We start from the raw sequence: 27,050 nt of genomic DNA on the forward strand, positions 1-27,050 counted from the left end.
AAGAAGGTGTTGATTACACAAAGCATCGATTAGTATAAATGTGCACACATGCACTTCTAATCACTGTCATCAGATAGCTCTCTGAACCAGCTTTCCAGCACCACTTACGATTTCCAAAACCGACCCTAGATGCTCCCATAACACTGAAAACAAAAATTGCCTATGTCCTCCAGAATCTGCATACAAAAGTCAAAAACACCTCTAATGTCTTCAAAGAAGCAAATCCGCCTTTTAAAGGCCTCCAAGTTCATCAAAACTTCCATGGGTTGTTTATAGGATGAATTGGTTGCTTTTGGGTAGGGTTTTAGCTTCGATCTTGTTGGTATTAGACACCTTGCTAGGTTGGCATGGTCATTGAATAATTTTGTTGACAAACTATTTTTAAAAAACCCCAAAAATAACTTTATCATAACCCTGAAACTGCAAGCAGTTTGGCTGACCGGGTGGAGGGGAGATAGCCCATGTGACTCCCGTTACAAACGCAGTTAGGTCTTCGGCAGTTCCGACAACTACCCGCTGACTTTACAGTTCTGATTTGCATTTACAATGAACCCTGAACTCGTTCACATGTTTACCTGTTGCGGTTTGAAACCCTACATGGTGAACTCTCAAACTGTCATCACAACACTGGTCACATGTCCTCTGACACAGTTTGCTGACAATCCAAGAGCACGTATTCTCTGGCTACGGTTTCCAGCTGGTGCTTAGCTCCTTGCTTCTCACATGGGAGCTACCCCAAAGCGGTTTCCAATAGTAGTTAGGGGATTGTGTTAAGTTTTGTAATGCTTTGTTTTGATATGTGAATAGGCCGAGAGTTATTGGAGCTAGGGTTAGGAACATAGGGTTAGGCTTTGAAATGTACGTTCTAATACATTGCATTGTATTTTAGTTTTCAACTTAGATTAGGGTTTGATGTAGCATTTGGTAGGTTAGGATTAAGGTTTTCATACATGGTTTAGAGCTTAGATTTAGGATTTAGATTAGGGTTTTTGCAATACATTTGTGACAATGAGACAAAACCAAAAAGCATATCATTGACACAAGAGAATTTTATGATAACACCCTAAATCCTAAAAAGGAAAACCATATCGAACCTTTGCATCAGACGACACCCATGTCGACAGATCGAACCTCTACAAAAGATGACACAACCATGTTGACACCAAATCCTGCGAGTCAAATGACAAGACACATGTCGTCGACCAATCCTGGAGGAACTATCGATGAACATAAGTCGAAAGCCAGGTACAAACCCATATCAACTAACGCCATGAAAACTTATTACATGAACAACATGATCCATAACCAACACTATTGAACTGTCAAAGCTGAACTGAAGCGATGACTACACTGAACATTGATGACGACACTTGAACAACTGTACAATTGAATCAATGAAATCCTCCTGGATCGCATGAAGAGTGTTATTCATGCAAAGGGTAACCAAAAGGAATATCTTGAAGAGGATGAAAAATAAAGTAAAGTAGATCTTGAAAGAGAACCTTCCAGTACTTTAAAATATCTAAAGATAGAAAAGAATAATGTCGAGGCATTGGTAGCCACATTGAGTGAACTAAAGAAACACACTAAAATTCTCAACAAGAAGAGGGTATAATTAGAGAATATTATCATCAATCTAAAAGTACAATTAGAGGAGGCCAAGAAAATTGAAGAAATACTCAAAAAGTAATTAGAAGAAAGCACCTACATAAAGGAAATTTTGGAAGCAGAGATAGGCTCATTATGAAAGGAAGCACAAAGGAGGAATATCCAATATAATTTCATCAATAAAACCAAAGTTTTGGATGAAATTATCAGTAGTTGAAGATCATGAAATGAAAATACAAGATTATGATACAAGCCCATGTTCATTAAATGTTCAAGCTCTGTGACGATAGAAAAATAAGTTGAGCGAAATAATAATGTAGATATCATCAAGGATTCTGTCTAGAAAAGAGGAAAGGATGCTTGCGAAAGAGACAATACAATATTAGAAGACATGAAATCAACAACCTACAATAAAGAAGCCTCTAAAGAAAAATCCCTAGAAAACCACATCACATAGAAGATACCCTAGCTATAAAACTATCTTCCTTGGTGTGTGTTATTCTTACAATAATTTTGGGCACAAAGTTGTGAGTTGTAAAGCTTATGTTAGGAATATAAGCAATAATGGAAGTTACTCTGGGAATGATTAGCTCATAACATATCGTGAAAGGTACAACTAAAATTATAACGGGTTTGGATCCCTAAGTAATGAAGTAGAGTGTTATAAATGCAACAATTTTGGACATGTATTGCAGGTTGAACACTCTTCCAAGGGTTCTAAAGCATGAACCATATGTTCCCCTAAAAGAACCTTCATGAATATAGAAGAAGAAGGATGAACATTGTTTGAGTTATCTAAAATCTCAAAGAAAGAAAAGTGTATGTTATGTTGACAGTGGTTTCTCAACACATATGATAGGGGATAAAAACAAATTTGTATCTGGAAACGATGGATTAGATAAGGTCATAGGAAAGGGTACAGTTAATCTTGGGAGCAAGAATTTCATGGCAAAAGACGTTTTTATTATTGGGAATATGAACCATAACTTTCTAAGTGTGAGTGAAATGTGTGATCAAGGACACACGCTTCTATTTAACTCAAAGAAATGCAAAATAAGAAGGGAAAAATTAGGCAGATTAGTGGTGGCTACAACAAGGACCCCAAATGACATATACACTCTGGATGAGATTGGAAAAGAAGGATGCTTTTTGGCTAAAGAGGATGAAAGTTGGATTTGGAACAGAAGGATGGGACACATAAACTTTGATAACCTTGTCAAAATTAGTAAAAGGAAGTTGTAACCAAAAATTTCAAAACCGACAAGTACCATGTGAAAGAACTACAGGCATGGAAATAAGACAAGGGTTGACTTCAAGACGAAGGAACATTCCACTTCAAAACCATTAGAGTTAGTTTATATTGATTTATGTGGTCCCATGAGAACTAAATTAATGGAAGGTGAACAATACTTCATGTTATATATCAATTATTATAATATAATAATAACAATAAATTTTCTAAAACAATGTTTAGAAGCATTTGAATTACTTGGAATCTAAAAAGAGATGGTTGAGAATGAAATTTATCTATGAAACAAGTGTTTAAGATCTGATAATCAAGGATAATTCACATCCAAATAATTCTAACACTTTTGTGAAGAACAAGGGATAAAATTTCAATTTTCGAATGGAGTCGCTCAAGGAAAAAATAGAATGGTAGAAGAAATGGCTATGAACATGTTGAATGATTCCAAATCAATTGATGCCTTATGGGTTCAAGAAGTGGAGACAATGTACACATTTAGAACAAAATAATGCTTAGAATCAATACTGAAAAGACCCAATATGAGTTACAGAAGGGGAGATCGGCAAATGTCAAGCACTTTAGAATCTTTGGAAGAAAATGCTACATAAAGAGGGAAGACAAGAAGAATAGAAATTTTTATTATCGAGCAGATGAAGGCATATTTGATGGGTACTCACACAAAATTAAGGAATACAAATTATATAATTTGAGACTCAAAAAGATACTTGAAAGCATTGTGGAGTAGGTAAATCTCCTCTGGAGACAAAGGTGATCCCTCTAGCCCTAGAGTGGGTCTAACTGCAAATAGAACAACCTAATGAAAACTTCCTTAAACTATAATCGAATAAGAGGGCCTACCTCTTAGAATGCCACTCCACTTGATGATGATCTTGCTCCTTCGCTCCAACTTCTTTTGAGTTCTTCTCCTTCGAATACCTGAAACAAATACATAAGAGACAATAGAAAAATTAATAGAATACAATCGCATTCAATTTAGTTTAAAAGTCAAGGAATATTAAGTCGTCAAATGTAATATGATACTCAATGTAGGAAATAAATCATTAGTTGTATTGATATAAAGCTCAAAAAGAGATACAACCAAAGCCTTGATGTTGCAGATATCCTTCAACGTATCTGGGTTCCAACACCACTTCTAGCATCTCATGCTTAGCCTCAAAAATGGAATTTTAAGGCTTCTTCCCTTTAGTTCCAAACCAAACCAAACAGATTATTCTCCCTTTACACACATAAACTATAAGGCAAAAGGCTATAGATATCTTGCTGGTTATTCAAGCTCTAAAAATGACTAGTTCATCTTGGAAAAGGAGGAGTTTATATAGCTTTGATTGAGGGGAGATGGTTCCTCTTATGATGGGAGAGGTATTACCTCTTTTGTTTGTTCCATATTTACAGGGGAAAGGAGCTCAAACTAACTTCCTCGACTCTATCCAGCCCAACCATTTACCAGACTTCCGTTCCAAGAAGCTTTTAGAGCTGGAAGCTTTGACACCATTTTTAAAAACTTGCGAAAAGAGGATCTACACGAGTGAGGAAGCAATCACTTGCGCCATACGATGCTAGTTATGGTTTCAAACTCTACAAATCGATGTGAGGAAGGAATTGAGCACTAGCGTCGGTCTTGTAAATTGGGATTGAAGGAAGATTCTTGGGAAATGATGCAAAAGAGGGATTTTCTCTCATGAATAGGGATGTAAAGGCATGCTTTTCATGATGGAAAGAATATAGGTTTCATTGTAGAGGTCCTCTAGGATCGAGGAATGGGGAGTACAAGGATAGTGACAAAATTTTGTGTAACAGATGCCCCCTAAAGCGTGAAGGTTGAACTAGAGTGAGGGGTGAAATGTTTTACAAGTAGATGCATGGAACCTGAGACCATGATCGGAAAACTTGCAAGCAAGCATAGATACATATACATCACTGAAAACTATGATAAATGATACATGAATCATGGTATGGATGTAGCAATCCAGAGAAAGATCATTTAAATGGATCTACGATATGGATGCAACCATCCAAGAAAGAGGATCATATCGAACCCAAGGTATGATCGCAACCATCGAGTAAAGAGAAGGATCCCATATAACAACTCATGGTATGGTCATAGCAATCCATCTAAAAGAGACACATATATTAGCATGATCATGTCACATTGCCTTGCAACATGGACTTTAGTAATCTAAGCCCAGGGTTTTGCGCTCCAACATGGCATGATCAGAGTACAAATTCAAACATGTGAATAGATTTGTCGAAGTCGAACATGTTAGAAATTCTCTTGATTAGCAGTCAATGATGTGAAATGTTAACAAGCATAAGAGAAACCACCAATAATGACGATGGCGATGAAGATACCAGCAGCACAATCCACAGAATGTGAATAAGGAACTAAATTCAAAAACTCGTGAAATCACCGATCGAAAGCCAATAATGTGAACTTGTCGTCGAGTGTGAAGAACTTGCCATTAGGGCATGCAAGCTCTAAGGTACTGGAAAGGAGTCTCTTGGTCAACTTCCTAGATAATGGGTTGAAGTCAACAGGAAGTGACCTTGTCGGAGGAAATCATGATTTACCCACATCATCGACATGAGACAAAGGGATTTAATGTTTGTGGATGATACAAAGAATCAGGAATGAGTGTAACTGCAGAAAGATAACTCTTGAACATTTCATCAAAACGACTGCAGAGTTTGGCAGCTTTTGGATCCATAGGATTAGAGGCGAGGATGATGTGGTAGAGATCAAATGGAAAGGAAAAAATGAGTGGAACAACCTAGGAAAATCAACAATGAAGTGGGGATATCCAAACCCAACACGAAGCAGAAAGTGTCATGTTCAAGAGTGAGTTTCCGACACAACTAATGGAATTTCCAATTTTCACCCAGCATTTCTGGCAGGTACCCCAATTATTTTTTATCACAAGCTTGAAGGGGATAGCATGTGCTTTCACTGTAAGTCCATCCTTTAGATGAATCCAACCTAGTAAGATTAATGAGCCCTAGGAACGAGAAGCTCATGCCTGTCATGGTGAAGAATCCAATGTCGTTTAAGTTTAACGAGTCTGACAAAGGGGTGAATCAATATGTTTTTCATGTTTAGAGAGTTTGAAAAAGACACGAAAAAGAAAACTCCAAAAGGTAGAAAATAATACTTGAGAGAACCGTTTCACCATGTGAGTCAAGGAGTACCTTTTCAATAATTTAATTTATCCTAGCCCAAAAAAGGGGTAAATGTATATTGGGTAACTACGACGTTTCACAGCCTTTAATTAGTCCAAAATGACAAGAGCTCAGTAATCTTTTCATGTTTTAAGAGTCAGAAAAGAGCTTAAAGGAGACCCCCATTTTTATTCTCTTTAACGAGTCAAAAAGGGAAAAATACTTGGCGATATTTTCATTTGAGTTTTTACGAGTTGAGAAAAGAGCTTAAATACGACTTGGCACAATCATCAACACTTCATCACCTGTCGCTTCACAAAAAGTAAATGCATTAGATGATTTCAAAGGTAAAAATAGGTGAAAAATACTTACAAAACCCTAAAATGTCATGAAAAAATGAATAAAAGGGGGAAAAGTAATTTTATTTTTTACCATTTACCTTTTTACCTTGTGTCGAGCATTTTTTATCCATTTGTGCCCTAGATTTTCAGGAGCAGATTGCGGTAGATAGGAGGCCAATCGACGCACCGTCAGTTGTAAGTAAGAGCTAGGACCTTTATCTTCATTTTCACACCTGTTTTTCCTATGTTTAGTCAATTTTTGGATTTTTTGAGGAGGTTTTGGCAAAAAATGTTCGCCCTCGGTCAACATGAGATCTAAGCTTAGGAATTCACCAATCGAGGGTTGCTTAACACAGTCACTTGCATTGTCGGTGCTACTATTTTTAAAATAGTTGCACTGATGCAGAGAAGAGAAAATTATTTATTTTTTGCTCGATTTTCTTGCTTTCAATCTGCAATTTCTCAACCAAGGACAGATGTTGACTTGATTTCATGGTGTTTGCAGGAGAATTACAGTGGAAAGATGGTTGATTGGAAAGAACGTGAGTATGAGGCAATTGATGCATAGGCATTGGAAGACCAAAACTGTCTCGATGCTCTAAGTAACTGCGGGTTGCTCAAATTCTTCCTTACATCAGACCTTTGGGCTCAGCCTGAGTTGTTGCAGTACTTAATTAGGCTTTGGGATGTTGGGCGAGAAGTCTTTGTGATCCGGGACCAAGAGCTGGAGCTAGAGACTTTAGATATATACTTCATCACTGGACTATCCCGAAGAGGGGAACCATTAAATCTGTATGGGTCCAGGACCATTGGGGAATGTGTGAAAATGTTGTTGGCAGAACATTGCCCTGAAGCACTGAAATCAAAAAGTGGCAAGGTTGATATCATGAGTATTGATGACCTTGTGTTGAAAGCACTACTCTTGTCCATAAACAAAGTAGTTGGGGCTCAGGAATTGCATGAGTCCAATAAGTCCAAGTTTCACTATGCTCTATACTATACAACACCCACTATCTTCAATTGGGCAGAAGCCATGAAGGTGAACATGAAGCTCTAGCTATCCAAAGTCAAGGAAAGGAACCTGAAACAGTCTAGATATGGTTCTGTGTTGGTGACCTTATTTCTAGAGTGGATCCCTCTATTTCACTATCAGTTGGCGGAGGTGAACCCCCCATTGCCACGAGACCCATGGATGGTCCGTTGGAGTGAACTAATGCCTAGAACCGGCGGGGGCTAGCATATGTCATACAAGCCCACCTTCTTTTCGTGGCTGAGGTATCAGCTAATCCTGATATGTCATTCCCTGAGAGAGAATATTTTGATGATGGAGGTAAGGAAAACAATTTTAATTTTATGATTTTTATTATTTTTGAAATATACGTATTCATGACATTTCATTTTTCTAATTGCAGATTTAGGACCAGAGCGACCAGCCAGGATGTCCATGGTCGCTAGATGTGTTTCTTGGCAATTTGATATCACTACTTATCAAGAAGGAGTTGATAACGAGGATGATATAACACAGAACCTTCAGGGATTAACTAGAGGTATCCCAGTGTATGCCCGGTGGGTGACATCCCACGCCGGTATGAACAGCATGCAATCAGGGTGTCAGACCAGATCTGCCATTTACTGACTTGAGTAGTACGAGAAATGACGTGTTATCATGATCACCATGCTGAGTAGTCCATAGTTTAGCATTTACAGTTTTGAGGCCTGCGAGCCACAGATGTACTTGAACACATATATCATTTTTTTAGGTTTTGATGTATGGCACTCAAACATTATCAACATATATATATATATATATATATATATATATATATATATATATATATATATATATATATATATATACATATACATACATATACATATATATATATATATATATGCTATATTTCCTGTTTACTATGACGATACAATGTTTTGTTTTTTCACATGTTGCGCAAATGTTTGTCTAACACATAATTAGCTACTGCATCTGTTAATGTATTCATATGCCTAGGAATATAATGATATGTGATGTAATCAAAATTTCTTCCCAATAAATGAATACGCAAATACATTCTCAATATGTGAGGGTTTTTGACATAATATTTCCCATTGAGCTAAAGAACAACAAGCTGTGAATCAAGGTTAACAACCATTTCCCAAATGTCAAGAGCAATGGATTCTGACAAGAGTTCGATGATTACACTATACTCAGCAATTTTATTAGTTGTTTGACCCAAACAAATACCTTGAAGATCAATCAACTCACCATTAGGGGCGTACATAGCCCATGCTACGGAAGATAGATTCTGGGAACTACGGTAAGCACCATAAGAGAAACCAATGTAAGGAGTAACAGACATCTGCAAAGCTGGTGAAGACATAATAAGCAAGAAATCTGCTTGAAAAGACACCAAACCAAACTTCCACAAAAATGAATAACACACTTATGTACAAAGGCAACCATGTGACATGACTCAGGCATAGTACTTCTTGACGGAGTCCATTTCCGGACCCGGGTAATCAATCAACAACGAGGAAAACCATAGTTTTACTGTCGACATGACGAGTAAGAATCAACTCGGCCAAATAATATAGCAGAACTCATAAAGGTTGGGACCCCATGCCCCCTAGGCGAGCGAGGGTTACGAGTCGTAAAATGAAAACCCCATTGCAATAATGGGTCGATAGTAGAAAATCAAGGAAACGAGGCAAACCTAAACTCATGGTGAGAAAAAGGTGCCCCTAGCTAAAATATCTTGACAATATCAGAGTAAACTGAGATATCAGGGTAAACTGAGATGTCAGGAAATGAGAAGAGAACTTATCAAGACAGGTAGACATGACCGCCAGGCAAGGTAAGAACGAGGAACAATGATGAGTATCATTCCATGGTGCTTCCTCCAGAAACATTATTTCCATGATACTTTCATTAGAGGGAAAAATCTTTGTTAAGGGATTAGGGGAATCCAAAAAACCAAGCCACAGATTGAGAATACATGTAAAGAGACACACTCAAAACAGTATGATCAGCAGGTACGGAAGATGAAGCCGAAACAATCTGCACATAATTGATCTCGGCGTGGCTTAACGGCATGACATCACCCCATGTATCAACAAGATTAGGAGAGGGAATGACCCAAGGATCATACTTAACCGAGATCATGTTGACTAAGACAACATGCGGAGTTGGGAGAGGAAAAATACCCATCAAGGCGGGATCTTTAAAAAGTCCAGCCCCCACACTCTTATAAGGAGCACTGGTATGCTTCATGTATAGAACATTTCCATCTGAGGAAAAATAAGTGAAGAAATACAATTGGTCAACTGTGACAATTTTCCCTTGATGGGGAAAATAGAGAATGCAGAATAGAGAAGAGGCCACAACATGCATAGCATGGGTCCAAATCTGTCCAAGTAGAATATTATAATTAATATTCGCAACCACAATTTCTACTTTAACATGTATTGTCTTTCCTTCCAAGGTAATGGTAAGATTCGAAAGGACACGAAATGGTCGAGAATCACCCCCATTGAAGGCTTCTAAAGTGTTAGGTGATTGGTTCAAGGTAGGGGAACCAATTTCCTTCCAACGAGAGACAGACACGGTGCAAGTAGAAGCACATTCATCAATGATGGTCTTGTGAATTGTCTTCTCATTAATGATCACCTTAATGAGAAAGGTAATCTGATGAGGTAAGCGCAAAACGTGGTTTTCCATATCAAAACAAATAATATTGGAATCAGACGGATCAATACCCCCAATGGCTGACATCAACTCTTTTCACTGAGAAGGACAGATTTGAAAGACCTCGAGAGCAGGCATAGCTGATGGTGCTTAAGTCAAATCCTCAACAATGTTATAATGTTGAGCAGCTTGAGTGTTTAGATTGTATGAGAACTTTCCCAGCACACCCCGAGAGGGTGGTCAAATAGCGAAATTGGGATTAGTTCGCTTTATATGGAGAGGACCAGAGGAAGACGGGATAGAGGAGGAAGGAGTCCCTTCTTTCTCCTTCCCTGCTATCAGGGTAGGCATTTGATAATCTTTTGATCTAGAAGCCACATTTACCAATGAACTCATCATAAACACTTGGGAACCTGAGGAATTGGAAGACTAAGTTTGGTCTACAATTTGAGTCTGTTGGGATAGAAAGGGATCTTTCAGGACAACGGGGGTCCCTTTGAGAAAACGACTAACTTCAGACCATTGAGGACAATCTTTAGTATAGTGATCCTCCTCACATAGGAGGCATGGACACTTGGGCTTCCTTTCAGAAGCATCAGCAGCAGATGATTTAGGAGGACCTATTTTAGGGCATCAGCTTTGAACTTGCCTTTGAACTTCTTTTTACCTTTAGAGGATTTTTCCGTTGTCGTAGACTAGACAATGTGAACCTCAGAGGTTTTACCAAGACCAGGTGAATTTCAAGAGGGATCATTGGAATGAGTGTTTGAGACTGCCTTTTGCTTGGAAGAAGATTTTGTGGGGGTCTGAGACACAGAACCAATTACTCCATCAATAGGTGGGGTAGTCGGAGACTTCGATTATGTTAGATCGAATGATGGTCTTGGAGCATCGGATAACATATCATATAATGTGCCAGATTACAAGTAGACAAGGTCTAAATACTGAGCATGAGTGATGGCTTGCTCCTCAATGACATAGCCACACATAGTTATGTCCTCAGAAATTTTTCTGATGAATGACTTGGCAAACCATTCTGTCAACAACTCATCAACAATTTAAAACTTTATCAGGCGATGTTGATGCCTCCATTCATGGATGTGATCATAGATATGGGTCGCAGTGTCTTTTTTAAGGTACATAAGCAAATGGGTGCTAGTTTCATAGCGAACTGGCAGCTAAAAATGTATGAGGAAAGCCATAGCGAGAGTGTTAAAGTCATTGTATGTGCCTCGAGGTAATCTGATGTACCACTTGGTTGCAACACCTATGATGGTTTTCTGAAAATAGTCAAAGATGAATGGAATCGTCAATGTACGAATTAGAGGAGCACTAGAGGTGATATGTCATCACGTGGGCTTGTGGATCCTCTTTCACTTTTCCCTAAAACTTTGGACAATCGCTCGAAATCTTGGATGGAACTAGAGGCCAGTATGGCGAATGAAGAATGGGATCATTAGTGAGTCTAGAAACATTTGGTAGCTCTAATGTGGCCAAGAAAGGTAATTGTGTATTAAAAGGCATCTGGGGTTTCTGAGCAGGCCCGCAATGTAGAACCCATCATTGTTGATAAGGATTTTGTCCCCATAATGGAGGATTTTGTTCATAAGGCATTTGATTTTTCACCCACTATAGGTTACCTTTCTCGTAGGGAGGATTTTTACCTGGGTGGCCTTGATACTATCCAGCCATAGGATGCTGATAAGCAACGTACGGGTTAAAAGGTTGTTGAGCCTGTTGGCCTTGGACAAATTGATTTCACACCTACTACCCCCAGACATAAGGGTTTTGAACTTGACGCCCTTGGACATAAGGATTTTTCACCTGCTTCCCTTGGACATAAGGATTCTGAAACTATTTCCCTTGGACATAGGGAATTTTAGCCTGTTGTTGTAGGACTTGACCTTGGCCTTGCAAAGGTTAACCCTATTGATATGAGTATAAGTGTTGTTGTTGCCCGGGTTGACCTTGTTGCTACAAGGGTTGGCCTTGCTGTTGTGAAAGTTGTCCTCGTGGCTACAGAGGTTGACCTTGCGAAGGCATAGGTTTGGAAACATGGTGAACAAAGTACACCTGTGGCTGCAAATTTTGATGTAGTTGTTGGAAGGCTTTCCCTTGCAATTGTTGTAGTTTTCCTTTCTACTACAGTGTCTCCCCTTACTACTGCAAAGGTGGCCCTTGTAGCTATGAAGGTTTCCCTTGCTGTTGCAAGAGTTTCCCTTGTTATGGCAAGAGTACTTGAGCAATTCTTGGAGAAATACCTTGAGAGTTCCCGAATTGGATCTGGCTATATCCACCAGGCACGACAGATGGACCAGGCTAAATATAAGGTCAGCTCGAGGGATGTAAGGCATATTTTCCATCGCTTGTCAACCATATGGAACATAAGGAGGTTGGAATGGCCCATGTGCCACATATGGATGTTGGTACTGGACGTTACTTGACCGAGATAGACCAACGGGGTTCGGCTACTAGATTTGGACATTACTTGATACATAAGGACGACCAAGGTTTGGGATAGCACTGGAAGAGGGCTGGTTCATTCCAACCATGTGAGCTTATGAGGCGCTCACATTGGTTGTGCCAGACATCATGGAAATATTTGGGTTTTCCCCCTAGGAGGTGGGACAAAGTTTCCACTTACTAGAGGGGTTAAAGAACTTACAAAGAGTTGACTCAAAACCGTTGGTTGAACTGGAAGAGTAACTTGAAATGAAAAAACAAGTGGATTCAGAATGGTGGGTTGCACCAGAACTGATGTGACTACAAAATGCAGAATCGAGTGAGAGGTTAGGTTCTGAATGAACGGACTTGAGGTAGGCATAGTGCTAGATGACCAGATAGGGTTGTGATACAATGACGAAGCACTAGGAGTGCCCGACACCAACTTAGCCAAAGAGGTATAGCGATGCGGCAATGAAGGCCTGCTATGCTAAGGGTAAATGTTGGTTGGAATGCTTCCCATCTAAGGGAAACCTTCAAGAGAGAATTGATATCCCTGTTCATCAACAATGTGAGCAGTGTGTGTAGCAAAAACCTCTTAGTGACCTAGAGAGGAGACTGGAATATCACCTTCGGATTCCATGAGTGGAAACAAATGATGATGGACAACCTAAGATATTCGAGGGGATAATTCCAAAGGAATATTCGGTTGATCGTACGGACTGTACAGAGGATGTCGTGATATCACAACAGGATCGAACAAAGGATTCAGAGGGAAAACAACTAGTCCTTACTAACCTTCAAGGGTCGGTGGACTCTTGGGAGTCTAGATAGGATTATCTGGATATTCTGGGCTAGATTCATAAGGTGACGTAGTACCTGATGGGGGAGGAAGAGATGAAAAGTTTTGAATACTCAAAACAATTCCAAGTTCAACACCTTGATACTCGAGTGACTACAGAAGTTTGGGAAGAGGCTCCTCAGATGATATTTTAGGTGGAGGAGCGGAAGAGGAACTAGGTGAACCTAATGGTTATGTGATGATGACTTGGTCTCAAATAACAAGAGAAAAGAGATTAATGTCAGTGCTTCTTCAAAAGGTATTAAAGGTATACTCATGATGTGGTCTAGAAAAAGACTATCAAGAATGTGATGTGATCATGGGCAACGATTACTTAAGACGCTGAAATAGACTGGTGCCTTTTCATGTTTTTAGAGTCAAGAAAATGCCAAGGATGACTCTATCACTTTCGGTTTGAGTGAGCTCTAAAGGACAAGTGTTCAATGATCTTTTAAATTTAGAGAGTCAAAAATACCAAAATGACTGCTAAGGATAATCTAGGCAAAAGGATTACTAGGTAACTGTGAACTGCAGAATACCTCCTAGCAAACCGAGAAGTACAGGCAGACAATCTCCCCAAATGCTGTGCTTGGTGTATCATGTTGAAAATGCAACAAGATGATGGAACTTAGTGGAAAGGAGTCGCCTTCACTAAGTGGGCCCACAGGCTATTTTTCGCGCAAAGTCTATTTTTAGACATATGGATCATGGTCTATGAGTTGCAGGATGCTGTCTATGGATGATTGGTCATGTTGGGAAAAATAGATGGACTTCTATTTTTGGTTCACAGCAGAGTGATCAGAGTCTATTTTTAGACTTCCAGGCTAAAAATAGAAACATTCAAATATTATTAGCCCTTAGTAATATTTGGACTGTAAACATTATCTTATTCTCTTGGAGCACTTTAGTTCGTGCTACGGATGTGGTACATGCAGGTGACAAAAGGAACAACGTGGTTTCTTATGTGTTAGTTGAGCTATTGCATGGAGGACTTCAGTTAGAACTCATGCATGTGAGTTCTGTGGAGTTGGGTGTGGAATTGATGGAGTTGTGTTCAGTTTGACTTAGTTGAACTAGTTGTATTTAGTCTAACTAAAGAATACACTAGTGACGAGTTGTGTGAATTGATTTTTAATTAATTCACTAATTAGTAACTCATAAAGAAACTAAAGAATACATCAGTTAACTCAGTGCATGGATAGTTCAACAGAGACAGGTGCTAGAGGTAAGTGAAAGGGTGAGTTGTGACTATCAGTTGTGCATGAGATTTACACATGCATGGATTGAGTAATGCTAATGAGGATTGTGTAGTGTGGGCTAATATCAAGGTAATTGTAGCCTGTTCTCACGTGATTTTCACTTGGGATTGTGCAGTGGAGGCAGGCAAAGCAGTGGAGGAGATTTAAACTTGTGATTGATTCAGATCTGAACTAGTTTTGTGTGTAACAGGTGGAGATAGTACTGAGTACTTGTTAGGAGTATTGTACTATGTATTGTTACATGTTCTCAATCATTACAATATACAAATAGTGTGGGGTTTTCAGCTGTATGCATTCCCCGGGTTACATACTGTGTTAATGTCTGCATGTGATTGATGTTTCATTGTTTTTGATGCTGCTAAATTGATGATCAATGTAGAGGAGGTTATGTATTATGCATGTATTTCACAATAGTGTATAATCAGGATAATCTCTGTGAATAAGAGTTTATTATTCAAAATTTCCACATGGTATCAAAGCTGTTGATCATCAGATCTTCTATTCAGAAAGTGTTTACATTTTATTTCTTCAGGCAGAGTCTGTAATCGGGCCAGGTAGCCTCTGGATTCATCCTTCTTTTGGAAGGTGAGATATCTAGTAAAATCCCATATAGTCAATCTCTATATGAGAAATACTTTGTTCTCACAAATTTTAGATCAAAAGCGATTGAGTTTTGAGCTGGTGGAATTCAAATTTGCAGCAATGTTTTCTTGGTGTCAAAGTTGAAATGTCTTTCAACGGAATGCGATTGGAGTATGCTCTTGAGGGCAGCTCGAATTATATTGCATGGAAAGACAGGATGGAGGCATTGTTAGATGACAATGGGTTGAAGGATTTCATAGATGCTGAGTTCCCAAAGCCTACTGATACTGCTCAAGTTGAGGCTTGGCAAAAGAAGACAACAAAGTGTCGAAGGATTCTATTGGAGGGCGTGAAGGATCACATTGTGTCCAACCTGCATGGAAAGGATTCTCCATACTTGATGTGGAAAATGTTGATAGATCTATTCCAAAGCAAGAGCAACCAGAGGAAGTTGGCACTCAAGGATAAACTCAGAAACATTAACTGTGAGAATGGAGACACTGTGCCCCAGTATCTCACGAAGTTCACCCAATGCCGGGATGAGATGGGAAGTGTGGGGGTGACTGTTGATGATGAGGACTTGGTGAGCTTGGCTCTCCTTGGTCTTCCAAAGAGTTAGCATTCCTATCAGGACTCTGTCAATGATCGGGAGAAATTACCAGGATGGGAGAGAATTTGGTCAGATCTTGTGCAAGAGGAGATCAAGCGGAATACTAAGGATGGATCTTCATCAAAGGCATCTGATGAAGAAAATTGCACTTTGGCTGCCAAAGCAATGAAGGGGAAGGAGAAGGTTTCTCTTTCCGAATCGAGTTCTTCCAATGATGGGAAGAAGGTTGACAAGTCGAAGGTGAGATGCTTTCATTGTCATGAGTTGGGCCACTATGCTACTAATTGCCCAAAGAAGAAATCCAAGAAGGGATCCGAGGAAGGATCTGAAGGTGAGGCACTTGGTTCACAGTTCGAGTTGGATTTCACACTCTTTGCATGCATGGTTTCATCCATGGTGGGAAGTGGTTGGTTTCTTGACAATGGAGCTTCTTTCCACATGACCGGTGACAAGAGTTTGTTCAGTAATTTGGAGGAGAAAGATCTCCAGATACTCATAGCGATGGGTAATGATGAGAAGTATAGTGTCTTAGGTGTAGGCACAGTTATTTTTTAGAGGGAGCATGGAGCTCGCCTTACCTTGACCGATGTCAAGTATGCACCAAGACTGAAGAGAAACTTGGTGTCGATCGCGATGCTGGAAGACAGAGGCTATGGTGTAGTCTTCAGTAAGGGAAAGGTTTTCCTTAGACACATCATCACTATATAGGTGAAGTAGATTGGCTCACAGGTCAAGAACCTATATGCTCTTGAGCTTCAAGATGCATGCAAAGCCTTGAGCAACGGGGCAACTGATGGAGACTTGGTGGCTGAAAGGGAGCGTATATTACCTCTCAACATGTAGAGCCAGAACAAGTCTCAGACGATTGTGGAGGAGCCACGATTGGTGTAGCGACTTCAGGAGATTGTGGAGCAGCCACAACAAGGGAAGCTGAGAGGAGATTGAGTAGAGAAATCTACTCATGTAGAGACCTCTAGTAGGGGGAAACTTCGAGGCAGGTGGGCTGAGGGATCACATGCAGCCATACCTCCGTGTAGGAGGTGGGGTGATGTGGATTGATCATCCCAAGGAGGAGGGGCAGGATCCTTGAGGTACCCAACCTCTTGGATGAGACCTTGCTATGGGAGCCCTGATGTGGAGTAGCAGGAACTGACTGATTGGGTAGAGACAGATGCGGATGGAGTGGCAGACAGAGCGACAATGTAGGGAATCCCAGGACAGCGCATAGCTAGCAGGCTGCAGCGATGCGAGAGGCACAAGTGTTTTTCACAGTGCTAGGTGGCACAGAGAAGTGTGCAATGGTGTGAGATGCATGGAGATGTTGTAGTAGCGCAGATGTCAGAGAGGGAGCCCTTGTCAGCAGTAGGTAGAGCTTCAGCATCAGAGTATGTTCCTAGCCCAACACAGTGGTCAGTTGTGAGTGTTTTTGTTCCAAGTGTTGTTGGAGCAAGTGGACCGGGCAAATGTGTTGCATGCAGAACATTCGAAAGTTGCATGATAGGGGTTGCAGATAATCCATATCTTGTTGATAGGGAGTGTTGAAAATGCAACAAGATGATGGAGCTTAGTGGAAAGGAGTCGCCTTCACTAAGTGGGCCTGTAGGCTATTTTTAGGCTATGTCTATTTTTAGACATATGGATCATGGTCTTTGATTTGCAGGATGTTGTTTATGGATGATTGGTCATGTTGGGAAAATAGATGGACTTCTATTTTTGGTTCATAGCCAAGTGATTAGAGTCTATCTATAGACTGCCAGGCTAAAAATAGAAACAGTCAAATATTATTAGCCCTTAGTAATATTTGGATTCTAAACATTATCTTATTCTCTTGGAGCACTTCTGTTCGAGCTACGGATGTGGAACATGAAGCTAAAAAAAGGAATCACGTGGTTTATTATGTGTTAGTTGAGCTATTGCATGGAGGACTTCAGTTAGAACTCATGAATGTGAGTTCTGTGGAGTTGGGTGTGGAAATCATGGAGTTGTGTGCAGTTTGACTTAGTTGAACTAGTTGTATTTAGTCTAACTAAAGAATATACTAGTGATGAGTTGTGTGAATTGATTGTTAATTAATTAACTAATTATTAACTCATAAAGAAAGTAAATAATACATCAGTTAACTTAGTGCATGGACAGTTCAACAGAGACAGGTGCTAGAGGTAAGTGAAAGGGTGAGTTGTGACTATCAGTTGTGCATGAGATTTGCAAATGCATGGATTGAGTAATGCCAATGAGGATTGCGCAGTGTGGGCCAATATCAAGGTAATTGTCACCTGTTCTCACGTGATTTTCACTTGGGATTGTGCAGTGGAGGCAAGCAAAGCAGTGGAGGAGATTTGAACCTGTGATTGATTCAGATCTGAGCTAGTTTTGTGTGTAATAGGTGGAGATAGTACTGAGTACTTGTGATGAGTATTGTAATATGTATTTTTACATGTTCTCAATCATCATAATATACAGATAGTGTGGGGTTTTCAGCTGTATGCTTTCCCCGGGTTACATATTGTGTTAATGTGTGCATGCGATTGATGTTTCATTATTTTTGATGCTGCTAAATTGATGATCAACGTAGAGGAGGTTATGTATTATGCATGTATCCCGCAATAGAGTATAATCAGGATAATCTTTGTGAATAAGTGTTTATTATTCAAAATTTCTACATATCATGTTTACAAGGCGGTAGACTCGACCTCCTATGGATAAAGGATTTTTAACCTAGTGGGGTATCCCTTTATATACGCGATGGTATGAGTAGCACAAGTCCATACTAGCGATGTCTGGTGCCGAAAGAAAATGACAACTACTAGGTTTAAAGAAGTTGGAACGTGTCTCTAGCCTAGACATCTAAAATGTGAGCGTTAGGTTTGAAATGTGCCTTATATTAATTGAATACATTTTAAATTTTATCTTGAAATTATGTCTCAGTTTTCAGGCCCTATCGATGTGACTCGAAAAACTCCAATATGCAGCTAAATGAGATAAAACTCTTTCAATGTCATGAATGTCTACACTAGTGAGAGTAGAGAAAGCAATTTATGCAACAAGCAAGCAACTGAAAGCAAGATGACTCTTCACTACTCCCATTTTAAAAACAAAATAATAATAAAATCTTTCCACTTCCTATCTTCGTATCAAATGCACTTTAACTAGTTCTTGCAATGGTAAAAGAAGTTCATTTCCTTCCGAATGAAAAATGATGATGCAATTCTAGCTTTCAATAATTCCACTTAATGCAACATATCGATTCAACAAACTAGAATGATGTATCTTTCAATGGAATGATAAAAATGAATCTCTCATATGAACACTTCAATGAAAAATTTTCAAACAATGAACATCAATCATATGCAAAGAACGAAAAAGAGAATTCTTTTCCAAATAAATCATGCAAAGACTCAATAGAAACAAGACGAGAAATTGTAATCTATGCTCGGAAAGAGGCGTTCAACCAAGAAAAGAGCAAACAAAACTTTTCAAACTTGTTCAATTGAAACCAAAGCAATAAAAAGAACTAGAACAAAAAACACATGACATAGTTAACCAACCACTTGACTTGCTGAGCACACAAACAGTTGAATGGATGATGACCTAGATGCAATGGGGTCACAAACATCCAAAGAATCAAAAAAACAAGTAAGGAAAAGTCAAACCAAAGAAGCACACCAAAAAAGCTAATGAGGCTTTCTATCCAGGGAGAACAAAGGCAAAACAGGCTAAGAGACAGAAATTATGAGGGCAAGACACACTGGTTATGGTTCAAGAGAAACCCTGATCTTCACTTACATGAATCAACGTGATTTCCTAATTGAAAACAAGTGCCACAAGGGGGTACGATGTGTTGAGGGCCCCGAAGTCGGGTCAACAACAAGGGGGATACCCACCCGGTCCGGAACCTGGTTGGCGGCTCCTTGCTCGTTTGGAGTAGCGGGTCCGACTGGGGGTAATGGGACCAGTTTTCCAATGTGATGGGTGTGTGTGTGTGCGTAGAGTCTGATGATATTAATCTAGAGGTTTTTCTAAACTAGTCTTGATTTTAACTGCTAAACTAACTCTATGCTAATGTAATCTAATGAAGAGAAATACATCTGATCTATGCTAACCCGGGGTGTTTTTCTTTTGTTTATGTGATCTAGAAAGATTTCTAACAGCAGCTGGTAATAAAGATCATTCAACTGATATCAGAATATAAACCAATAAAGATAAACCGTTCTGCATAAGAAGTTAGGCAGAGTAGTTGTGAAAAACATATCGCATAATCAGTTTTCTATATGTTAAGCATGATTAAATGATCCCACCATACAGAAGTGCCAAATGGTAATGCAGACATTCATACAATAACATATAAAGAGATAAAAGTACTTTAGGGATACTAGCAGAATCTAGTCAAGAGATAAAAGTACCATTTATGACTAATTTCACCAATAAACTTCAAGTAATAATGATTTATTTCTACTTGTTATAACATCTGCTAAGAGTACAGAAGTGCAACATCAGTAACAAATATTAAAATGCAAACATAAATAAATCTTGATCCATCTATTCATCAAAAACCTCCTCTGAGGGTGCAGAAGTGCATGTTCTAAGGATAAGTTTTTTGACAGATTTCCGGACCCTTCTCCAAAAACCATGAGAAGGGTTAAATACTACTAGCTAATTGATATTAATTACACGAATCTAGGGAATCAGCTTCAAATGACCGCCCTTTACTAAAAGCAAATTTATTTCTAAAACTTTAAATCTAATTTCTGATCGTTTCTGTATATTCTCTTTAGTGCTGTCAACAGCGCAACGTTTTCCTGGGAAGAGTCGACTGACTGCCTTCTTCTTTTGCTCGGGAGATAAAAGTGGAAATAACAAGAGCTGACACTTTCTCCTGACAGACCAGAAGATATTTTCGAGAACCTTTCTCTAGCTGGGTGTATTCGCCGCGTGTATACTTAGCACAACCCAGGTTCTTCTCGAACTGATTTTGCTGTTGCTGTTTTGGTTTCGGGTTGTGCGAATGACTGAGTGGGTTAGGAGTCGTGCTATATGGAAATCCCCCTGTTTTAAGAATTGTTTCCGTTCTTTGTTCCAGGTTTTCCTGAAGCGTCTTCCTTCTCATGCGCTTCTTTCTCTGCTTTACCAAGTCTGAGCTTCAGGATCTTTTCTGAACATGCTGCTTTTGTGCGCCTTTGACTCTGAGTCCTGGATAGTCTAATTTCATCAGTGCCGGTTGTCTGATAGTCTGGAATCCGCGGTCCTGCTACATGCGGCATTCGTTTGCGGAGGCATCTTCTCTCTGCTGTTTGATTGGCACTTTCCCGTTTCTCTCAGATGTTTCCTGCATATAGATTTATATCAGTTGCGTGTCTTCCAGTCTACGCAAAGAAGCAGGGAAATGAAAAGATTGACATGAAAGCATTAAACTCTAATGAATGCGTAATCCTGACATGCATCATGACTTGACTCTTCGATAAATGCGATGCAATCATTCCTTGATACTCAAGCATGAGGTCATTAAATTCCTTCAAGGCGCGCACTTAATCCTGGGCTTTGTCGTGTGATAAGTCTTTTCAGATCGCAGATCGCAAATTGCTGCCATCGCAGATCGCAAATCGCTGCCATCGCAGATCGCGAATCGCTGCCATCGCAGATCGCGAATCGCAGATATCGCAAATTTTGTTTAATGGTTATGCCGTATAGCGTAATGCTTGCGATTGGCGATTTCGCATATCGGCGGTCGGTGTTTTTTCGAAGGTCTTCTTTTAAAGGGGCGCGTGTGATGTATGCGACGCGATGAACTTTGCATCGCTCATTCGCGGTCTTTCTTTTCGCGCTCGAGCCAAGCTTCGGCCTTTCTTTGCGATGCGATTTAAGCCTTAGGGAGAGAAATATAAAAACTTTAGAAAAATATTTTTTTGGAATTTTTTGTTCAGGGTCCCCTCTTTGCTTGACGTTATTGCTAATGTCAAGTGAAGAAGGGGGGTTGTTGGTGACCACAACAATGGCGATTCACTGTGAAGAACCAGTTATCTCTGCTTGTTCTATTGCATTTTCACTTCCAAAATAGAAAAGTTTTCTTACGCCTAAATTTTGTTATGGACAGATAGAGTATTACCCCTTATCCTGTCAATGATGTTTCGTCACAACTTTTTATTTCATTCCGATTGTTTGCTTCCTCTGGGCTATTTCTAGTATTTACACCTAGACATTACTCAGTCTTTTCAAAGACAAAATAAGGTCTTCTCTGCGTACTGGCTTTGTAAAGTATGCTCATTTGTCGTAGGTAGAGCCTCTGCTGCCCGCAAGCATCCATAGCCTCAACAGGGTTACCATATTATCCAGCAATGATCCTTTTTCCTGCTTGAGGTTATTTACAACATTCCAGAGAAAAACCCTTTTGACACTTTTTCTTTCCTTTTTAAAATTTTTATTCTCTAAAGAACAATGTCTTGGTTTGGTGGCCAAATTATGACACAGTCATTCACTTGATTTACACTTTTGCTGAACAAGCTGGCTCGCGATGAGACCCCTTGTCTTTTGATTGCAACAATCTTGAGTCGTTGCCCTGTTTTGATAGACAGTAGTGGCAAAGTCAGCAAGTTATAATATCTGTGATCATGATAAGTCGGCTCGTGATGAGACCTCTTATTCTTTGAGATATAGTGTTTTCTTGGATTGTTTCTCTGGATGCTGCGATTTTCCTTAACAGGGAGGAAATCATTGTTTTTCCTTAAGAAAGCTCTGGATGACAATAATAGAGTTTAAGAACAGCAGTTTTGCAGAGAATACTTATTTTGCTATTGATGATACTTTTCATTGCGTTGGCATAGAACAATTTTTTGCCAAAAGTTACCTTCATCCCAGATTTCTTTGTAAAGTTGAAACTAACATCACATTCAGGCTAAAGTTAACTCTACTTGTCAATAATAAAAGTCAGATTTTTCGAAAAGTTTTACTATTTATACAAGTGAAATCAAAATCTGATAGAGAAATGGTATATACTTCATAAATACAATTTATGATCACTCACAACCAACCTTATTTATATTTAAAAAAAATAAAACTAAAATAAAACTAAAATTATCCTACAAAAATTAGAAGGATAACCTTCTATGGAAAATACATTTTGAGGATTTGTCCGTTTACAGGCAGAGAATCTCTCCTGCCTGTCAAGTCCTGCAACACAAAAGTCGATGGGCCTATGACTTCTACGATTTGAAAAGGACCACGCCATAGCTTCTAGAATTTCGTATGTTTGCCCTTCTCTTCGTGAGCCTTATCCCACTTCAAAACTAGGTCTCCCATCTGAAAGTTTTTTCTGGTCATTATGTTCGAATCAAAAGAGGATTTTATCAGCGCTTGGTGGTGAGCGTGGGTTTTCTTGGCCTGTTCTCGTTGTTCTTCTAGCTTGATTATTTCCGTTTGCCTTAGTTGTAAGGGAGAAGTGGATACTTCATCAATGTATTGTACTAAGGACAAGGAGGGAATGACTAAGTGAGTAGGAAGAACTGCTTCTCTCCCGTAAACTAAATTAAAGGGAAAAGTGCCGATAGAGGCTTTCTTTGTAATTCTGTCTGCCCATAGGGCGTTTACTAGCGCTTTATGCCAATTCTTTTGGCTTTGGTCGACTGTCTTTTTGATAATCCTAATTAGGTTCTTGTTCGTTGATTCAGCCAACCCATTACCTTGCGGATAGTAGTTGGCAGAATACTTTAGTTTGAACCCTCTTTTGAGTGTGAACTCAATCATGGTATTTCCAGAAAAATATGAAGCGTTATCGAATATTAAGGCCGTTGGCAATCCAAACCTAGTAATGATAAACTGATCTATGAATTCAATAATATTTTCAGAATTAGCTGTCTTGAGAGGAACTGCCTCTACCCATTTAGTAAAATAGTCAGTGGCAGTGAGGATATACCTATGCTGTTTAGAGGAGTGAGGAACGATCTCACCTATTATGTCCAGGCCCCATTCGCTGAACGGTTGTTCGATGTTAACTGGCTGCAGTGGCATGGATGACTTCTTTTGTTTCCCTGCAGCCGTTTGGCAGACTTGGCATTTTCTTACGTGATTGTACGAGTCTTTGAACAGCGTGGGCCAGTAGTATCCTGCACGTAAGATTTTGTGTGCGGTGGCTTCTCCAGCATAGTGTCCACCTGCTGGTCCATCGTGGAGTTCCTGCAAAACCTTTTCGGCTTCAGTTTTCTCAAGACATCTAAGAAGTACAGAATCATAGTTTCTTTTAAATAAGACATCATCTACGAGCTGATATTGTTTGGCTTTTAACCTCAGGGCTCTCTTTTTGATGTGATCCAGGTGAAATGGAGCATATCCATTTTTCAGGAAATAAATGATGTCAGCATAAAATGATTCTGCGTCGTTTAGGCTTACCTCATACGTGTGTACCTCTTCAGGCGATTCTTCGGGGATTTGCGATGCTCCAGCTAACATCTTGCAGAAGCCTTGGCCTCTTACGATGTGTGCCGGCTTGATTTCCAGGTCGTATTCTTGCAAGGCGGTGATCCAATTCGCTCTCTTCTCGCCCACGTCTTTCTGAATCAGGAGGTTTCTTACCGCTGGGAATGGTACTATGACCTTGATATGGGCCTTTAGCAAGAAGGGTCTAAAATATTTGACCGCTTTGAAAACGGCATACGCCTGTTTCTCTACGTCCGAATATTTTAGCTCAGCACCTTGTAAGTTTGAGCTAAAGAATGCGATTGGGGCTTCTGCCTTTTCTTGGTTTTCCTGGGTCAAGATCGCAGCATAAGAATTTTCTGAGGCAAACGTGTATAAGATGAATGGTTCTGAAAAATTTGGGGTTGCTAGGGATGGAGCGTTGATGATGGCTTGTTTGATTAAGTTAAACGCTTCGTGCTCGTCTAGACCCCATTTAAAGCTTGAATTCTTTTTTATCATTTTTTGTAAAGGAGAAATAATGCGTAAAAAATCTGGGACAAATCTTTTCACAAAATTGATCTGTCCTAGGAAAGATTGCATGGTCTTTTTGTTATGGGGCATGGAGATCTCGGAAATTTCTCTGATTCTGTCAGGTTCAATGTGGATGCCCGATTTGGACACTATGAACCCTAGCAATTTTCCTTCACTCAACGCGAAAAAAGATTTCTTCGGGTTAAGCGAGATTCCATACCTTAAACATCTTTGAAAGATTTGCTTCAAATCTTTGAGATGGTTGCTTCGGTTCTTGGAGTACACAGTTATATCATCCAAGTAAATCACTACTGATTTATTGACTAACCCTTTGAACGCAATGTCCATAGCCCTTTGAAAAGTAGCGCCGGCGTTGATCAGACCGAACGGCATCTTCCGATACGCGTAGGTACCCCATTTAGTTCGGAAGGTGGTTTTTAGCTGATCGTCTGGGTGTACCAGCACTTGATTATATCCTAAAAATCCATCCAGGAAAGACATCAATTCTGAGCCCGCTACAGCCTGTAGTATTTGCTCCATAGGTGGGAGGGGAAAATTGTCTTTTTGACAGGCTTTGTTGAGATTCCGGAAGTCGATGCAGATTCTAATATCTCCGTTTTTCTTCCTAACAGGTACCATATTGGATACCCATTTGGAATGTCTGACAGGGAAAATTATTCTGGCTCTCAACAACTTATTCAGCTCAGTTTTTATCTGATTTTCCAGGTTGGGGTGGATTTTCCTGAGCTTCTGTTGGACGGGTTTCTCGTTGTCAATCATAGGGATAGTGTGCTGAATGATAGAAGTGTTATAAGTTTTCAGCTCATCGTAGTTCCAGGCAAAGACGTTTTTGTACTGTCGTAGAAGACGGATGTATGCGGACTTTTCTTCAGGAGCTAGGCCTTGGCCTAGATTAACGTTTTGGGGTTTCTCTTCGGTTCCTAAGTTCACTGATTCGTAGTTCAGAGTTGAACTGTAAAGTTTGGCGTTAGCTGATCTTTTGAACCGACCTTTTAAGTCATACAAATCTTCTAATTTGACCACTGATTTGGGTATAGCATTATCCGTGCCATTTTGTTGTATTTGGTGGTCATGACAGTCCTTGTCGATTATCTGGTTTGAGTAGGATCCTTCAGAGGCAAGGAAACTTACGATGTCTGGGTCGTCGTTGAACACTCTCCAGTTGGTGATGTTGTCAGGGATAGACGGCTTAAAAATTAACTCTATGGAAAACCTATCTGGACTAAAGTCTTTGGAGGGGATGAGTCTGGAGGCTACGTTTGCTAGCAGGTCTGCGCTTGCATTGTGAAGTCTTGGGATTGATGAAATATTGAATGTTGTAAAATGCGCAGTGAGATCTTGCACTAAAGACTGATAGTGCTTTAAATGACTAGACAGGCAGTCTATGGTGTTACGTACCTGTTTGACGACGATCTCGGAATCTCCAAAGACTTGAAGATATTTGACGTTGCTGCCGATTGCTTTGTATAGGCCTTGCACCAAGGCTTCGTATTCCGCTGTGTTGTTCATGCAATCGAACTCCAGCCTGCATGTGAGCATGGTCTTATTTCCGTCGGGGCTAATCAAGACGCATCCTGCTCCCCCTCCCTCATTGGACTTAGAACCATCAAAATATAATTTCCAAAATAAAGAAGTATTTACAGGGTTATCTAAGAAACTAATACATTTTGAATCATCAGTCTGGGAAAAGTTTTCTACTTGGGACACGACTGAATTTTCTAAATATGGTGATATGTGAGCATTGAAATTTCCAAGGAAAGAGTCTACCGAGTAGTTGCCTATGATGCTGCTGTTGTATGCTATGGCTTCGTTCTCTCCCTCCAAATCCGTCACTATGTACTTTTGGTGCAGTTCTCGTTCAACCTTTATTTGATTTGGCTTCCCGTTGAAGGGTAACCACATGTGTGACGAGTCAGTCGAAAAATATCCGTGGAGCTTCTCGGACCAATCCCTGCTAAGAATTAGACCATAAAATTCAGGGATGTCAGCAACTAGAATATCGATGACCTGGCATACCTTGGGGTCGGACGACAGTCTTATGTTCACTTGATTAAGTTCGCCTATCACTTCGACTTGTGATCGATCAAGTTGAACTATGCGCACTGCAGATTTTTGCGGTTGAACATTAAGTTTGGCACATATTGACTTGGGTAAAATATTGGTTGAAGCACCAGAATCAACCAAGCAGTTATGCACGTTTCTGTTAAAGATCTCATAAGTGAGGAGGAAAGGAGGAGTGTGAGATCTAGACCTCCCTCCAATCAAAGCGATGTCATTTGGATCGATTTTATTGATCGCGTTGATTGGGGGTCTTCCTATATTATGGGA

General features: G+C 39.8%; 1 long non-coding RNA gene across 1 annotated transcript in view; it reads right to left on the reverse strand.

Annotated features, from left to right (window-relative positions):
* Nucleotides 1–3,715: 3,715 nt before the first annotated feature.
* Nucleotides 3,716–27,050, reverse strand: part of LOC149141608 (uncharacterized) — a 146,703-nt gene continuing 123,368 nt past the window's right edge. Inside the window, exon 3 of the long non-coding RNA XR_016264326.1 lies at nucleotides 3,716–3,790. This is a non-coding gene — a long non-coding RNA (uncharacterized LOC149141608). The remainder of the gene's footprint in view (nucleotides 3,791–27,050) is intronic.

The sequence above is a fragment of the Pinus tabuliformis genome, chromosome X (genome assembly GCF_031772625.1).
Source record: "Pinus tabuliformis cultivar Carrire ecotype Pingquan chromosome X, CPIR1, whole genome shotgun sequence".
Classification (NCBI taxonomy): domain Eukaryota; kingdom Viridiplantae; phylum Streptophyta; class Pinopsida; order Pinales; family Pinaceae; genus Pinus; species Pinus tabuliformis.